Source organism: Vigna umbellata, chromosome 1 (genome assembly GCF_029865625.1).
Source record: "Vigna umbellata cultivar VRB3 chromosome 1, Vumbellata_1.0, whole genome shotgun sequence".
In the NCBI taxonomy this organism is placed as follows: domain Eukaryota; kingdom Viridiplantae; phylum Streptophyta; class Magnoliopsida; order Fabales; family Fabaceae; genus Vigna; species Vigna umbellata.
Genome location: NC_142165.1, coordinates 34,938,730 through 34,946,207, shown reverse-complemented (window position 1 = coordinate 34,946,207; position 7,478 = coordinate 34,938,730).

The window sequence follows — 7,478 nt, the reverse complement described above, 5'->3', positions numbered from 1 at the left end:
TGAGGTCGCCACAACATCATCGTCACGCCGCGACCACCACCTTCGAACAGCCCCCTCGGAATAATGTACTCCCTCAACCACCACCCTCCTCACCATCACTATCCTAACGTCGACACAACAATTGCAGCAAAAAAGGGGTTAATTTTGATTTCAGAACGAAAGAGGAAGATGCTTGGGGGTTCAGAGGTGAGAGACAAAAAATTGGGGGAAAGCTTCTGTGGAAACTAAAATTTGGAGAATGGGAGAGGGAAATCCCAAATTTTCATTTCATTAGGTCGATGCTTATACCGACGGCCTATGGGGCCTTCGGTAAACTCAAAAAGCCTTCGGTAATCAACCACTTACATGATCGTCAGTACATCCTTCGGTAAATCAACTTTACCGAAGGCCCCAGAGGCCGGCGGTATTATTCCTTCGGAAATTAACGCTTTTCCTGTAGTGGTTTTACCTTAAACGGATGTTGACATCCGTTGAAGATGTCACCTCCGTTTAAAGGTTATGTTTTTTATTTTAGAGTTTGTTTTATTAGGGGACATTCGTTGAAGGATGTCACCTCCGTTGATGTATACTTCCTCATGCTGGTTGATGCTCTGGATGCTCCTCGATGTTCCTCCACACCACGGCGACGACACTCCTTCACACCATGGCGCTAATGGAAGCTTTCAAACAAAAAAAAAAACAACTGGGAAGAAAAAGGAATGGAAGTGCGGGAGGTGGGGAGGTGAAACGAAAATGGGGAAAGGGGAAGAGAGTTTCGTGGGTGGGTGTTGGGAAAGTAAAATTAGGGTTTCAAATTATTTAAATTAGGGTAAAAGTAAAAATCTTTTTAACTTAAGGATATAATTGTATTTAAAATAATGTGGGGAGGTGGAGGAAGTATAGGGTGGTGGTGGAGGGAGCAACACCCTGTGTCAAATATTTCTTACATTAATAAAGAGGCAATTAACAACTAATTCAATATGGCAAACACACATCAAGAGACTTACCAAAAATGCTACTATTTTTCCTGTGCCTGTCATGGCATTGGCAAGGACATCCTTACCCAAAAATGTTAATTGGAATAAGTGCCCCCATAATAAATAAACTCAAGAAATGTGAGAACAATAGACCAAATATGGGATAAATTCCTCTCTTGTTTAATATTATCAATTAGGAATAACCCAATAATCTAAATATAGATTCTTAACATAGAATGATATTTGCAACAAAAATTATAATATAGCCTCCACACGAAAAGGATACAAAATGTAAGAGACGAAAAGGTCAGAGGGTTTGACAGAATACAGAATTATATAACATGACATCTCTTCCAAACAGGCAAAACATAACCACAAAAAATGATTATATCTTAAAATTGTTTTCTTATTGTTCCATTCTCCATGAACAAGCAAAAAAGACTAACATTTGAGAATTATTGGAAGAGTAGCCTCTTGCACAACTGTCATTTTCTCATATCCAGCATGCTTTACTCCTTTAAGTGACAGTTGGGAGACTGAAAATTGGTCAAATCTGTGGCATCATACCTCAAAAATCAGACACTCATAACACAAAGGCAGCACAACATAATAAGATTAAAGTATATCCCAGTGTACATAAGGTAAACATCACAAATATACAAGCAAAAGGCCACCTTTCTCTTTGTATCAATTTCATTCCTATCCCTCTATAAATACAGAACAACTGGCATTTAACATGTGCCCAACAAGCAGTTATTGTAGCAATAGACAATTTGTGACAAAATAACTTAAAAAGAGGAGATAATTGAATATTATTACTAACAATCAAGTTACCTAAAAATGAAGAACTCAATAGTCTTCAAATCTTAAGCATCATTTGAAAAGTTAGATTGCAAAGCAATATCGCAGATCCTGATTGTACCATCAGTAGAACAAGTTGCAAAAGAAATCCCCCAAGACAACCTCTAGCTAGCAGTGCATGCAAGAGATGGATCATTCATATTTTCACAACTATTAAAACATTGAACATGTTAAATATGCTATTAAAAGTCATAATAACAAACATATTGTTGTAGTAGCTGACAATAATAGAATAAAGATCACGAAGAAAAGACTTCCTAAGGCATGTAGATCACTGTCCTTAAGAACTTATCCGCGGTGTATTGCGCAAGCCCCCTAGGATACAACAGAAACTTCCCAGAATATTTCTGAGGATCTTAGAATTAGCAACAATCTCTAAAGAGAGAATATTATAAACCCAGAATAATTTTAACAAATAAAAGAAAGGAGAGAAAACACAAGAATAATAAGAGAATGAGAGAAAGAGAAGAGTGTGTAAGTCTGTGTCTTTGGAATGGATGAAAGGCTTTATTTATAGAGCTGGGAGAGAGCCAACATGCCCACTACACCAGGAAAATATCCCGTAAAATATAGAGAACGTTGAAACTAAAATATAAATGTTGGCAGCGTGCCTTACAGGAAAATCTTTAAGCAAACGTTGCAAGCACACTAGGCTTGCGGTAGACGTGAAAGCTTGAGACTTGCGGAAGGCTACTGTGCATATCAAGATTTGGTCAAAGCCCATAAAAATCTTCTGCATTTTATGAAACATATCTTTTGCAACTTTATATTCAAAAATAATAACAGTCCCCCACATATTGCAAAACATAAGAAACAATGATTGAAAGAAAGAAAGAAGAAAAACCTTGGGTTTTATAAGATGTTGATGGACGAGCACCCGAGAAGATGACGATAGAGGCTGTGCGAGCACGTTTCGGACTCCTCGAAGCTTCTCCGACGAGTAAAGACGCAGCGGAATGGAATAGAAGTTAGAGATCGAAGGGAAAACTAAGGTTGAACACATGGAACCCTATGATCTAGGATTTAATCTGTGGAAACCTGAGAGGCACGAATGAAACCCTAGGAGTGGGAATAGACTCGATTTGGACCGATTAAACGGTGATAAATGGAGATTGAACGGTGGAAAAGGGTTTGATTGGAGCAAAGGAGGGTTTAGTCGGTGGAAATTGAAAACAAATGGTGATAATGGCAGGAAAAGACAACATGATGAAGAAACCCTAGGTTTAGATGTGGTTGGAAGGTGGCTAGAGGGAGTCTTTGGACTCTCTAGCCTGACTTTCAAGAGAGAATAGTTTCTATTTCAGAAAATCTAATTCTCATTAATCTCAAAAGTGCCGATACAAGAGAGGAGCTGGGTATTTATAGTAACCCATGCTCTTTACAAGCTAAAATACGTGCACAATAAAATGTGAAAAACTACAAAAAGAGGACACTGAGAAACACATAAGGCAGGATTTCATCATACCCTCCCTCTTAAAAAAAAAGATTTGTCCTCAAATCTGGCAATCGCCTTATGAAGAAGCTCCACACAATCTTTGGAAGCATGGCCATCTTGGAGTGGCCTTATTCTTTTATATCCACTTTTTCTTCCTCCTGGATCAAACACAAATCTGCAATAAACATCAAATATATTTTCAATTAATATCAATCCAAGAAAGAATTTTTCTATAAAATCAAGGAAATAAAGACTTCTAATATTTTTGTTTTATCACATTTGAAAATTCTAGAAGTCCAAATCCACTTTTGTCTTGAGTTATTTTCTTCCTAAAAGATAAGAATAATTCAAGATTTGAATTGTCATATTTTGAAAAAGTTTGCATAGAATATGATATGACAATTTGTTTGAAAGAGAAGTCCATATTTGAAGAATAAACCATGATCGGAAAAGAAGTAAAGATTTGGAAACCTTCCCTTTTAGGTTCTATAGTCTTGAAAAGAATAGAATTTGTCATCAGCAACAATTTCTCCTTTTCTTTCTTCACTCTTTCTTGCCTTTCTCTCTTTTCTTCTTCTTTTCTCTCTTTTTCTTTTCTCTCTTCTTCTTTTCTTTTATCTTCTTTTCTTTTATCTTCTTCTCTTTCTTCCTTTTCTTCTTCTCTTCTTCTTCTCTCTTCTTCTCTTCTTAATTCCTCTCTTCTTCTCTCTTCTCTTTTCTCGTTTTCTTCTCTCTCTCTCTTCTCTTCTTCTTTCCTTTCTTCCTTTTATTTTCTCTCAATCTCTCTTTCTCTTTTCTTATCCTTGATCTCTTTAAGTCTTGCCCCAAATTCTAATTCTCTACGAAGAAACCCATGATCATTTAAACTTTCAAGAAATAATTTTCCATCATCAATGTAATCCCTAATTAGTTTTAGGTTTCTTTTAATGCTTGAAGGCACAAACTTTCTTCTCATGCATCACCAAATTGTGTCTCAATTGTATATGTTTATTCTTTCCATTGTAATTCTTGTTTTTAGCTATAGCTATTGCCGATTGGCAATCACAGTGTATTGACACCGATGGGGTTGGTTTCATTCCTAGTGAAATGTTTGCTAAGAAGTTTTTCAACCACTAAGCCTCACTATCAGCCATCTCAAGAGCGAAAAACTCAGATTCCATTGTTGATCTTGCAATAATAGTTTGTTTAGTTGATCTCCATGTAATCGCACCACCCGCAAGTGTGAATACGTAACCACTAGTGGATTTTGTCTAATCTGAATTAGAGATCTAGTTAGCATCATTGTACCCTTCTAGTACAATGGGAAATCCACTATATTCAATAGCATAATCCATTGAACGTCTTAAGTATCTCATAAGCCTGGAAAGTGCATCCCAATGTTCTTGATTAGGACATTGAGTGTACCTACTCAGTCTACCTACTGCATAGGCAATATCAGGTCTAGAAAAGCTCATCAAGTGTAGTAAGCTCCCAATTAACTGGGCATACTGAGGCTGAGATAACGATTCTCTTCTATTTTTCATTAATTTAGAGTTAGCATCGTAAGGGGTACTCACGAGTTTGAAATCAAAATACCCAAACTTCTTAAGAAGTTTCTCAATGTATTGTTCTTGGGATAGTAATATACTATCTCCCTTCCATATGATTCTAAACCTAAAAATTACTTGGCTTCACCCAATGTCTTTCATTTCAAAATTGATCCTAAAAACAATTTAGTTCTAATGACAATCTCATTACATGTACCAAAAATTAACATGTCATCCACATATAAACATATAATGACACAATCACCATTTTTAGATTTAGAGTACACACATTTATCAGCATCATTAGGTGAAAAACCATCACATAGCAATACATTATCTAGTTTTTCATGCCACTGTTTTGGTGCGTGTTTCAACCCATACAAAGATTTTAAAAGTTTACAAACTTTATTCTCTTGACCAAGTACAACACAGCCTTCAGGTTGAGTCATATAAATTTCCTCCTCTAAATCACCATTCATAAAGGCAGTTTTAACATCCATCTGATGTATTACTAGTTTATGGATAGCTGCTAAAGCTAACGGCACTCGAATGGAGGAAATCCTAGTCAAAGGGGCAAAGGTATCAAAATAATCTATGTTGGGTTTTTGAGTAAAACCTTTTGCTACTAATCTTGCCTTATACTTCTCTATAGATCCATCAGGATATACTTTTTTAAAGATCCACTTACAACCAATTGGGTTTGATCCTTTAGGCAAATCTACTAAGGTCAAAGTATTATTTTCTGAATGATTCAATTTCAATTTTAATGGCTTTATCCCACTGTTTTGCATCAGGAGCACTAATGGCTTCTACAAAGTTACTTGGATCATTATCAACTAGATAGGTATAGAAATCATTACCAAATGAAGTTTCCTTCATTTGTCTTTTACTTCTTCTTAATTCCTCACACAAGCATCACTATTATATTATTGTCTATAGGTTGAGACGTCTCACTAACCTTTAAAGGAAAAACATGTTCAAAAAACTCAGTATTTTTCGTCTCCATTATAGAATTTCTTTCAAGTATATCACTTTTAAGAACTAGAAACCTATAGGCGGCACATCATAGCCTAAGAACATACAGTCAGAGCTTTTAGAGCCTATTTTCTTTTTCTTAGGATCGGGTAACATCACCTTAGCTAGACACCCCCACACTCTTAGATATTTAAGGTTAGGTTGATAACCTCTCCACAACTTATAGGGAATTTTACTAGTTTTCTTATGATGTATTCTATTTTGTAAAAAACACGCAGTAAGCAAGGCTTCTCCCCAAAGGTTATCAGGTGCACTAAAACTAATAAGCATAGCATTCATCATCTCCTTAAGAGTTACATTCTTTCTCTCAGCTACTCCATTAGACTCAGGTGAATATGGTGGAGTTACCTTAGGGATGATACCTTCTTTAACACAAAAGTCATTAAACAAAACATATTCACCACCTCTATCTGATCTAATCCTTTTAATTTTCTTATTTAATTGATTTTCTACTTCTACTTTATAGGTTAAAAACACATCAAAGGCTTCATCTTTATGTTTGATTAAGTATACTTTGGTGTATCTAGAATAATCATCTATAAAGGTCACAAAATAATTTTTACCTCCATTAGACATAGTTTGTTTCAAATTAGCTAGATCAGTATGATATAACCCTAACAGTTCAGTTTGGCGTTCTACAAATTGTTATTCTAGATTCTACACATATATCACATTTACTACTCTGTTTGTCATGCATATTAATTAATCCTAGTTGTTGTAATTTCATAACATAGGAAGAAGTCAAATGTCCTAATCTAGCATGCCATATATCATATGAATCAACAATATAAGCAGAAGAAGACGATTCATTAATATTTTCAAAAATGTACAAAGAGACCTTGATCACAATATTTATTCCCCACAAAAATATTATTTCATGTCATTACAATCTTGTCTGACTCGAATGACACTTTAATCCCCACTTTTCCCAGTAGTGCTACAAAGATTAAGTTAACTCTGATTGATGGCACATGTAGCACATCACTTAAGGCCAAAGTCTTTCAAGATGTGAGTTTGAGAAGAACTTTCCCTTTTCCCATAACAAGAGTGGTCCTGGAATCACCGAGGTACACATTTTGTTCTCCATCCCCTACACTAGTGTAAGAGGTAGAGGCACTTCTGTTTGCACAGATATGCCTGGTAGCACCAGAGTCTACCACCCACTTGCTCACATTGGTCATCAGATTTAGTTGAGAAACGACCCCAACAATAATGTCATCTCCTTCGGCTATATTGGCGTTAGAAGAATTGTCGTTTCTTGCTCTACGCCTGCACTGCGATGCATCATGGCCTGGCTTCCCACATACGAAGCAATTTCCTTTCTTCTTAAAGGTGGGGTTAGATGTGTTGGGGCAATATTTTCAAAAATTATTTTTCTTATTGTGAACAGGTTTGTGTTCGTACCTTTTTGGAGTAGGTTTGTCTTCTACCATGTTTGCTTTTGCAAATAATGCTTTGCCCTCACAACAGCACATTCTTTCCTGTTGGTATCCTCAATAATTATGTGTGTGATCAGCTCTAAAATTGACATTTACTTGTGCCTATGTTTTAGTTGTTGCTTATAATCAGTCCAAGAAGGCGGTAGTTTCTCGATCAGAAGCTCTGAAACAAAATCATTTGGTAGAAGAATGTTCTCCGCTTTGATGTCTTCGAGTAGCTTGTGGT